General features: G+C 39.9%; 1 protein-coding gene across 3 annotated transcripts in view; it reads right to left on the reverse strand.

The window, feature by feature from the left end:
- The window catches only part of ZFYVE16 (zinc finger FYVE-type containing 16), a 71,455-nt gene extending 59,729 nt beyond the window's left edge, over positions 1 to 11,726 (reverse strand). For 2 of the 3 annotated variants that reach the window (XM_072606262.1, XM_072606265.1), the window contains exon 1: positions 11,622 to 11,726. The gene's annotated coding sequence lies outside the window, so the exon portion shown is untranslated. Of the gene's footprint in view, positions 1 to 11,370; positions 11,392 to 11,621 lie in introns of those variants that run through there. The other variant, XM_072606263.1, reaches the window with a different exon arrangement.

Below are 11,726 nucleotides of genomic sequence, written 5' to 3' on the forward strand. Positions count from 1 at the left end.
TCAATCAAATTTGAGATGACTCTCTCTGAAAGTATATCAGGTGATAGAGTGGGCCCATGTGATGCTAAGGAGATGAAATACTGTGCAAGGTGATATAAAAATGCATTCAGCTGAATGGAGTAATGGCTCATTTAAAGTGTTAAGTAAACTAATCTAAATGTTGTTATACTAGAAATTGTATTGCTAAATTAATGATGAATTGTTTAAAAAAACTGTTATGAATTCTGTGTAAGAGTTTCTGTGCTGTAGAATTCCTATTGAGAAAATAAGAATCCTTGGAAAAAAAATTCATATATATTTTATATATGGGTGTGATTTTCAAGCCTGTTCCATCTAAGGATGTATTAAGTATGTTAAGTTTATTTCTGCTATTAAGAAGGAAGCTTTAACTAAAATTGTTTTCACTATGAATCAAGCATTTACAAAAGTATGTTTGTAAAAGGAAGCTTATGGTCAAATGTGAAAAGGCCTTGGTTTTAGATTTTGAAATTTTTGCCAATTAGGTTCATGAGGGTTTTGTGATAAATGTAAATTGTTCTTAAAAGAGGAAAATATTTGTATGAAGAAATATTTTGTAAAATCTTTTGTATGATTTTTGAAAGGCCTACCTACCAAATTTATATTTGTAAGCTTATTTGTTATAATAACTTCAGGTTTTATGGGGGGGTTGGAAGATAAGGGACAAGATAAGGGAGACCAGGAATTTTATGGCTCCAGGAAACTCTGTTGAAAATTTTAGGAAAGCATTCCGGCCCATCCCCCTTTCCTTTTTAAGTCCAGTCATTACAGAAGGACTTCTTAAGATCTAATCTGAATTGGAGATGCTTGGAGAAGAGATGTTAACTTTTTCTATGGTAGAAGGAGAGGAGTGGTGCCAGCTCCATCCAGGGGCTGAAGAGTCTAAAATGATCCCCCAAGTGGCCTGGCCTTTCACTTTGTTAAAGCTGTCATCTCTATGTAAAGTATAAACTTTATATGAAGCTCCTAAACCAGGAATTTGTTTGGGTGATGAATAATCTATAGTGACTGGATTTTAGGACAAATTTAAAATTTAAGATGTGAGTCCTGGTAAAATTTTTGATAAGTGAAACCTGTCATCTAATGTACAAGCTTCAGGGGACAATTGTGTCCTCGGCCTGGGATGGGATCCTTCTGGCTCAGTTTCCCCATTGTGTTCCTTTGAAAAGGAAAGTTTTCCCCTTTGGCTATTTCTGAGTCTTGTTATAAAGTGGAGATGATATCTAATTAGGTCCTTTTCATCTTCATGGCATGTTTCTATAATCAAAGCAGATAGTTTAAAATGTAAGCACAATGCAAGTAGTGGAATCTTGCTGTTTTCAATTAATTGGGTAAATGGGTACTCTGGTATGGTCTTGTGAAAGACAAAATCCCTGAAACAGAACATTCTTTCTGAATATTATGGGAATAATTAGATAAAGAAAAGGAAACCAAAGTATAAATGGGATGTTGTATCATTTTTCCATAGAACAAGACTGGGATTTAAAGTTAACTGTAATAGTATGGAATTGTTGAGGATCCAAAGACAACAGCACACTGAGTCCTGTTTAAATGAATTCACCCAAGCCATCATTCAGCTAAAGAAGGTCAAAGTTTGTTGTCTTATCTACAAAGGGACTGAGGAAGGGTGGTCCCAGGCGGTCTGGGGGTTCCAGGCATAGTCTTGATGGAAGTGCCAGTACCCTGGAGAACTGGACTGATAGGGCATAATAATATGCCTCTATGGGCCTCTAGAGAGCCAGCTCACATGGAGAAATCCAAGGAGCTTTCAAGGTGAGGTTTTCCAGGGCCCTTTTAGACAAATGGCACTCAAACTCTTTTGGGGTCATAGACAAAGGTCCCAACTTATAATAAGGTTTTTACATGCTACAAAGACCAATTAATTACTGAGACTAAACCAGAGACATCTTTAGCATGAGGAAAAGAATTTCAGTCTAAGTTTCGTAGAGGCAGGTAACTCTGGTAAAATTTGGCATTGATGGAAAAGTTCAATGTTTCTGTTTTGATCTGAATTCATTTCATGAACATAAGTTGAAGTTAGTGCTTGAACTTATCACATGTGGAGCTCATTCTTACAGGCTGAGCATGTTTAGAAAGAGAAGCTTGGGAAACAGGTGTAAATCTATTAGAGCAATAAGTTATGGTTTTAATGGTAAACTAGATTTTTTGATTATTATTTAATCAGGAACTAGAACAAGCATAGAAAGGCATGTAAGCTACTTAAGACTTGCTTCACATTCCTTAGCCAATGTGAAATTATTAGAACTGATTATTGGAGCCTGCTATTTTAAGATTTTATAGGACTATTAATTGACTGTTCTTCTGAGTCTAACTCCAGGTATGAATATCAAGAAAGGCTGTCTAAACCACTGATGCATGATGCCAGTAAGCCTGTGAGATGCTGGAAAGGTTGGGAGAACGCCTGTCAGCCTGGGCTGAGGTAAGATTCTCCTGACTCAATTTCCCCACTGATAACCTGGTAGACTTTAAGCCTGGCTGAATGTCAGTTGACAATTTACTTCTGTCTGGAATTGACAGGAAGTTAGGGAAATGTTTCCCTGCAATGTCCCTACTCTTAGTGGCAATTTCCTATAATCAGAAGTTTTGTAAGCTTAATACCAGATCTATTCAATAATAGATTGTTGGTAGGGGAACATCTGAGGTTAAGTCTAAAATTAAGCTATTAGGCTTAGGACTTTAGACCAACAACAATAAGTTAAGATCCTTTAACTTTTAGTAATAGTGTGGAGACAATCAGATCAAGGCCTTGTGAGGTTAGCATACATAGCTATTATTTTGTCTCAGTTGGTTAATATTAAAAGAAAAATGGTTTGTGGCCTATATTGTAAATGCTTTAAAAGAAGCATCACATGACCACAAGTTGGAATTGTTTTATGATGTGACATGCACTGTGTTAAAAATTATTATTTATCATATGTATGTAAGTACTAGAGCCTATTATTGACTCCTTAGTGAAATCTCATCTTCCTGATGGGGGAAATGAATAGTGAATTAACGTAAGATATAAATACTGGGTTCTAATATGGATTTCTTAAACATGACAATTGGCCAAAGTTCCCATTTTGATTTTGTAAGAGTGATAAGAGTATAAAGCGTAGGAATGGTCATCTAAAATTGTATCAAGGTCAGTTTTGCAGGAGAGTGAACATCCGGATTTCTACAAGAAGATAAAGGGAAGAAGATGCAGAGATGCCATGCTGAAGACAGCTTGAAGGAGCATCCAGACCAGAAAACTGCATCAGATGATGTTCCTCCCCAGACTGCTGTATGAGATGGAACCTCTGAATGGACAATTCATTGATCTACCTTTTCCTTTTGAATCTTTGTATTTGTACTTATAACAAGGAGAATACCCCCTTGTAATCTGTCAATGCATCAGTCAACTTTGCTCCCTTCCCATATTCATATAAAGGGGAGACAGATGAAGGGAAGAATTCATAGGGGAAAGAATGTGAGAAGGTATTTATTGATTGGATTTAGGTGTGGAAACAGAAATTTTAATAAAGAAAAAGAGGTGGGCTTTTGTGGGAAATAAAAAAGTTCTGTTGTCCACATTCCTAGGTGATAAGGGTTGTGACCTAGCATGGACAGGTTAGAGGTCAGAAACTAATGAGCAGGCCCAAGGAGTTGTGTGAGAAAGGGCCTATCAGAGAGGAGAACATGGAGTCACACGGTCAGGGGATGGTGTCGCAGGAGATCCAAAGTTCAGAAAACAGTATAAGAAGCCCCATCTTCCTGCACGTGTTGTAGTCTTCCTGTAACCTTTCTGGGGAGGATACCTGGCCATTCAGGGGGAAGGGATGTAAAGATTAATAAAAGCTTTCCTGACTTCACAACAGGTATTGTTCTTTATTTATGGTAAGCAAGTTTCTCACTTGTGGGGGACTGTTGGACAGGCTCACTTCTAACAGGTTAAATGACAACTAAAATCACACAGCTAACTGGTGACAAAACTGGGATTAAAACCTAGATCTCCTGACTCCAAGTCATACTTTAACCTACTATGATTCTTTTCCAAACATATTCAAAAATTAAAACTTATATTGGAGAGTTTTAATGTTTACAAAGCACTTTCCTCACATCAGTCAATGAACACTAAGTGTCTACTATGTGACAGGCACTAGGAGCACAAAAAAAAGCAAGATCGTCTCTGCCCTCAAGCTCAGCCTAACGGGAGAGACAACATAAAAATAACTACAGACAACAAGTTATATATGGGATAAATTGGAAATAAAAACTAGAAAGAAGGTGATGGGGTACAAGGCCAAGTCAAGACCTTTTCCCCTTGGATCAGGAGGGCTTTTGTCCCATTTGTCTGAGGGGCCCCCAGAAAGTCTGGCTTTGGGGGGGGGGGGTGCTCCTTGGATTTCCCCTTCCATCTCTCCTAGCCCAGATACTCCCTATCTTATCAAAATCCTGTTGTCCAGACTATTTAGCATTCTTCTGATATTCCTCCTTTAGATCCTATTACCAGCCACTGCCGTCAGGATCCTCCCTGGGTTTGATCTATCAAGACCATTCCTGGGACCCCAGACTACTTGTCGACAAGTGGATTTTTCAGTTCCATCTCACCTTCATGAAGACGCTCAGATTCAATCCAGCTCAGACTCTGTCTAGCTGAGCTTCTATCTGGCCCACTTGTGAATACAAGCGTTACAAATGCTTAGGGTCCTTAAGAGTCAACCCAGTATACTGAATCTTTAATAAACTTTGTTTTTCTTTGGCTTTAAGAAGGCTTGTGTAGAATTCATTCGTGGGACCCAGCATGTCGGTATTTTGGGGTCCTTCAACACCCCTAATCTCAACAGAAGGTACTAGAATCAGGAAGATAAGGAAAAGTTTTGTGTATGAAGTGAGATTTTAGCTGAGACTTCAAGGAAGCCAAAAGATGGAAATGAAGAAGGCATTCCAAGTATTCAGGAAAGCCAGGGTTATTGGATCACAGAGCATACGGTACAGTGTAAGGTATAAGAATGTTGGAAAGGTGGGCAGGAAAAGGAGGTTTTAAATCCCAGATGATTTATACTTGATCCTGGAGGTGATGGGGAGGCACTAATTTTACCTCCTTTTAATGGCTAAAGTAGCTGAGATACAAAGTTTAAGGAACTTGATCACAGCCTTAAGGAACTTAAGTTTCAATTCTGACTTTAAATTAAGAGATCCTGACTTCTGAACACTTACCACTATGTGCCATACTGTCTTGACAGGATAACAATGACAAAAGACAAATTGTTTAATTTACAAGAGAAAAAATACAAGTGTTTTGTGACCTCCAAACCACACAACAATTCAAACAATGGATCACAGTCAAGACACATTTACCAAGCAAAACTAGCATTATCACAACAATATTCTTTTGAGAAGTATTCTCCATATGTAAAAACAACTACAAATTTTGTATTATCAAAATTGAAGACTGCTAGAATGGGAAGGTAGGGGGAAGTAGTATTGGTCTATGAAAATGAGTAGTATAAAGTACTAAAAATTTGCTTAATTTCATAATAATTTGTCAAGTGAGTGATAGGGTATAAACCATACTAGTTTAGAATAAATTATTTAAAGTCAAACTGTCAGGTATTTTCAAGAAATGTAACGTTTTCTGTTTAGAAATCTGGATGACAAATATAGTACTTAAGGATAGGGACAAGAACCAAATCAGTGATTTCATTGTCATAAAAAACTCCCAAATGAAGAAACTATCTTTACCAATACAAATAGCTAACTTCATCACAACTTCTGATCTTAGAACTGTCTAGAGGAACTCCCTGAGAAGTTGTGAACTAGCCAAGGTCAAATAGCCAGTATGTGGTTGGGTAGGACTTAAATCCAGGTCTTCCTAGCTATAAAGACAACTATCTATTATACCACTTTTGTGTCCCTAGTAAATAAGAACCATTTAAATAAGCACATTTAAAATGTGCATGTTCCTGTTAAATGGTTTAAAGCTTTTACTTTAAAAAAAATTAATGCAACTAGAATCAGAATAAAAACTCAAGAAAAAACTTTGAAATCTCTGCATCACATCTCTCTAATAAACATCTGATATACAAGAACTATAGTGTATTGATACAAATATATAAGACCAAGAGCCATTTCCCAATAGATAACTGGTTTAAAAAAAGAGGAGGGGAGAGAAATGCAAAACTATCAATAACCAAATAAAAATGCTCCAAATAAGAATGAGAAATGTAAATGAAAATAACTGAGGTTTTACCCCTGATTCAGCGTATCAGTAAAGATGTTAAAAGAACTACAGGAAGACAGGCACACTAATTTTTTTGGGGGTAGAGATGTGAATTTGTCTAAATACTCTGGAAAATAATTTGGAATTATGCTAAAAAGTCTATAAATCATTCATACCTTTTGACCCAATAATACCACTGTTGGGTATATTTACCAAGAGTCAAAGGATCACTGTTCTGAAAGGGACCTCGGCCCTCCAAAGTTATCTAGTTCAACCTCCTAATTTTAAAGACTTTTTTCAGCTTCCAGGAGGCTGTTACAACTATACCTCTGTTGATGCCTAGAATGAATTCCCCCAAATCCTATCACTAGATATTGAAACCCTGCCTTAGATCTAGACTTTACTTACTCCATGAAGCCGTCCCCTACCCAGCAGCTTAAAGTTTCACTTCCTTCAAATTTCTCACAACATGCTGACTGTACCTCTTTTTCTAAAGCTTTATTACCCCTTACTGCCTACTGGAAAATGCCTTCCACCAACTATATACTAGCTGCAGTAGTCTGAGTAAACTCAAAAGTTTACAGAGCACCTCGGTATGAGCCCAAGAGGGTAGGTAGTACAAGAATCATTATCCCTATTTCACAAAAGTATCTTGAAAGTATCTTTCTTTGTATTCCTTGCTCCAGCATAAGCATTTAATAAATATTTATTTATCTGTTTATCCCTCCACAAAATAACCTTCATTTATGTTCTGCTTTTTCAATTCTTGTATCTAGCTTTTCCCTTCTCTTCTCTCACTACAAGTTAATTACTTCAAGTACCCCTGTTCCTTTTTATTTTATTCTTTCTAATATACCATGGGCTAAGAAAAGATAACCAAACTTTAAAGAATTACGTGCAAAATAAGAAGAAATAAAAGCTGAGTGAAAGCCTCCCCTAGGAATGAAATTTTAGGACCTAGTAAAAAAACTTTTATCAGATTTATTTTGGCTGATCACTATACTACTCTGCTTACTTCCTGGTACTTTACTACATTCCATAAAGGTGAAGTTGCCTAATGGCTACCTTTTAAAACTATGAGGTATTATTACTTACTTAAACTACTTGAAAATCTATGTTTTAATCTCCAGAATTGCTTCTGATTGCTTTATGTCTTTCTGATATTAGGAATTCTGAGTATGTACAGTCCAGTTGTTTTAATGTACTATTAAAAAGCTTCTCTGCAGAGCTACAGAATGCACTATGTAAAGATTTTAACTTTTTTTTAAAAAATCAACCAAGAAGTTTATATTAAACTTATAAAGCCTACCCCAGAGGTGATGGGATCATCAAGTTAAGCAGTACAGAGAAAGAAGAGAAGAGGGCCCATAACAGAACCCTGAGGGCTACCTATGGTTAGACGCTATGATCTGGAAAAGGATCCAACAAGAGTCAGAGAAGGAACAGTCAGATAGGAGAACCAGAAGTGAGTGAAGTCCTAAAAACCTAGAGAGTATCCACATCAAGGAAAAGACACCGATCAACAGCATCAAAGACTGCAGAGGTCAAGGAGAATGGATATTAAGAATGTCATTGGATCTGGCAATTAAGAGATCATGAGTAACTTTGGAAGGTAGTTTCAGTAGGATAAGATTCAAAGTCAGATTGTAAAGACTTAAGAAGGGGGTAAGAAGAAAAAGTGGAGGCCCCCATTCCAGATGACATTTTTTAGGAGTTTAGCTACAAAGAACAGAAGAAACATAGGATGATAAGGAGGATGGAAGAATCAAGTGAGGGTTTTTTTCAGGATGGGGGAGATACAGGCATGTTTGCCAGCAGCAGGAAATGAGCCAATCGACAGGGAAAGATTGAAAATATAGGCATATCTCATTTTTTTTTCAAACTGAAGGTCTGTGGCAGCCTTGCATCAAGTCAAAATGCATGTGCTCACATCATGTCTCTGAGTCACATTTTGGTAATTCCATAATATTTCAAACTTTTTCATTATAATTATTCTATTATGGTGATCTGTGGCCAGTGATCTTTGATATTATTATTGTAATTTGGGGGGGGGGAGGTACCACCAACAGGGCCCATATGAGATGGTCAATTTAATCGATAAATGTTTTGTGTGTTCTGACTGCTCCACCAACCTGACTGTTCTTTGTCTTTCTCCTTCTCTGCAGGCCTCTCTATCCCCTGAAACATAATAATATTGAAATTAGGCCAGTTAATAACCATACAGTGGCCTCTAGGTGTTCAAGTGAAAGGTAGAGTGAATTGATGTGGCAAACTTCAGAATTGTCTTATTCTAAGAAACTGCCACAGCCCCCCCAACCTTGGGCAGCCACCACTCTCATCAGTCAGCAGACTTTAACATCATCCAAGCAAAAACACTCATTACAACTCACTGAAGGCCCAGATGATGGTGAGCATTTTTGAGCAATAAAGTATTTTTAATTTAGGTATGTACATTTTCCCAAACATAATACTATTGCACACTGAATAAACTACAGTATAAATAACCTTTATACGCATGGAAAACAGAGAAAATTTGTGTGACTCACTTTACGGCATTGCTCTATTGTGGTGGTCTGGAACCAAACCCACAACATCTCTAAGGTATGCCAGTAAGAGAAAGAGTGGGGATGACCAAGGCAATCTTTTGGAGGAGACAGAAATGGAACAGGCTCTGTTGCACATGTAGTTTAAAATGTACATACATGATTAATCATGAAAGTATGAAGTGCTATATTATAAAAGTAGTATAGTGTAACAAACTGTGTAACAACTTTCAAAAAGAATCCATGTGGGCTTGATATATATTAAATGACTGCCATACACCAGGAACTGAGGTTTTTTTAACCCAACTTGGGATGTCATCCATACAAGAATCTCTGAATGAGGAACCCCTTGTACTAAAGCAGATCTACACCTTGCAACTTAAAGACTTCAGAGAAGTATATTCACATAGCCAGTATATGTCAGGGCTTCCTAAATGGTCCATCCACTACACTACATTCCCTCTAGGCGCTGGAGATACAAGACAAAAATAACATCACCCTCCCTTGCAGGAGCTTACATTACACTGAGGAGATACAACATGGACATAGGTAAATAAATACAAAATATGTGCCAGGTAGTACAATGTAATTTTAAGAGAAAGAAAATGCTAATAACAAGTAGGAAGTACCTGAACTGCACTTGGAAGGAAGCTCAGAATTCTACAAGGGAGAGGAGAGGAGGATGTATGCTCCAAATGTGGGACAAAACTGTGCAAAGCATGGAAACATTCAAAGAAGCGGAGAATGCACTGAAACCACTGAGTTTTTAATCATATGAACTATTATCCCCCACATTATACATCTTTCATTTGTGGGGATGATTTTTAATCTAAGTATTGGATTTTACATCCCCATTATAATGTATTTTATCTAATTAGGTCTGGTGCATCTAATGATGGATCTTCAGATCTTTTTATGTACTGACGTAACAGCACAAATTAGCGATTCTCAGGTTTGTGTCAACAATTTTATAAGCTTGCCATCTATATCTTCATCAAAGTCACAGACAGGAAGCAAAAAGACTCAGCATAGCACTAGATGAATCCAGCCTAAGTTGATTCACCAAGAAACTAGACTTTAAGAAAAGGAAGAAAAAAAAATAAATATCAAATCATTTGCAAGGATTGGTGGAAACAGCCTGAGCTTAAAACGCAGGCTCTTCTGAGAAGTAACCTAGAATAACAGGATAAAATCTCAAACTCCTGCTTCAAGTTTCTCCCCAATTCAGTCCATTTTCACTCAGTTACACTAACCTTCTTAACCATGTAGCCCAATCCAGCTATGGCCCAAGGTCTCCCTACCTGCCTATAGAGTAAAACGCAAAATTCTCAGGCAGACAAAGGAAAGGTCTTTAAAGTCTAACTAGAGCACACTTTAAACACTCCCAGCACTCACCAAATAACATTTTGTTCCACTAACATTAGCCTTTTTTATGTCACCATCTACATATCACCCTTATTCTCAACTCCATGCCCTTTCTCATGTCATTTCCACCAGGAAAAGCCAGAAGTAATAAATCGGACGAGATGAGCAGAACGGTAACCTACCCATTTAAGGCTGGGAGCCTTAAACACCAAAAAGAGTTGAAGCTTTTAGAACCAGAGGATTTCAAAGTCCAACCCTCCCATTTTACAGATAAGCACGCTAAAGCCTAGAAAAGTGAACTGACTTATTACGCAGTCATCTAGTAAAGCAGCTGAGCAGAGATCTAAACCCAGACTCCAAAGCAGGGCTCAGCCACACAGTCACACCCTAGACTCAGTTGTGGATGATGCCGCCGACATATTTCCCAAACTTTAAAAAAAAAAGTCTAAGTGTCGTAGAATGTTTTAAACTACTCACTGAACTTTTACTTAGACTTCCCTGTTTCAACTCACTTTTGCAGAGTCTCCAAATACATCACATAAAAAGATGTGGTTACAAAATGAGACATTCCCAAAGCAACAACCGAAAATCTCGCCTCGTTATTTGCAGGACACGTCTCCCACCTCCCACCAGGGATACTTACACAACTATCTTTTTAAAACAGTGCACGAGTATTTTATATAAACCTTGCAATGGAAACTTTGCTCTGCTAGGCGCATGGGGGGGAAGGTACGGCTCAGTCAACAAGCATGAATTCAGCGCTGTTACTCCGTCCCAGACACGCCGGGCGCCGTGCTAAAGGGCTGGGACAGGAGTCTCCTTAGAAATATACTTTATGCTCTGGGAAGGGCTGCCGACATTGTCTCAAAATGGGCCTTTGGTTCTCAATAACCTAGGGAACACTCCCGACGGTCTCCAGAACCAGTGCTTTTGACCTTTTCTGGCACGGACTCAGCTGGGGTCCGGTGAAGACAGCGGAATCCCGGGCTGTTTGTGCACACTGTAACACACGCCGGGATACACCGAGAAGAGATACAATGTTTCCCCAGACAGACGCGCAGACGCTGAAATGCCTCCTCGGGTCTCAGGTTAAGGATTCCGGCCGTGGACCGTGAAGGAGGGGGGGAGGGGGGACCAGGGGGGGACCGGGGGTCACGGCGGTAAGGACAGCCCGGGGACGGTCAGAGGAGGGCCGGGGCGGGGGCGGGGAGGGCCGGCCCCTCGCCAGGTGACTCCTACCTGGCCGCACCCGGGCCGCCGCTTTCCTGGGATCGCGAACTTGCGGCGGCGGGGGGGGCCGCGAGGGACGGGGGAGGGGCTGCGGGGCTCAGCGGGGCTCCTCCCGGAACCAGCGAGCTCGGGCCCCAGGCCGCCGCGCCCCGCCCCCGCCCCCGGCCCGGCCTTCGGCCCCTCGGCCCAGCCGCCCGCGACGGCCTGAGGCCCGGCCCCGGCTCGGCCCGGGGAGCCCCCCGAGGCCCCGGGAGCCTTACCTCCTCCTCTCGTCCCAGCCGACGTCCCGCCCGGCTCCGGCCGATGCCCGCTGCCGAGGGAGGCGCAGAGACTAGCGAGCCAGGGAGGAGGGAGGAAGTGAGGGA

This window comes from Notamacropus eugenii, chromosome 4 (genome assembly GCF_028372415.1).
Source record: "Notamacropus eugenii isolate mMacEug1 chromosome 4, mMacEug1.pri_v2, whole genome shotgun sequence".
Taxonomy (NCBI): domain Eukaryota; kingdom Metazoa; phylum Chordata; class Mammalia; order Diprotodontia; family Macropodidae; genus Notamacropus; species Notamacropus eugenii.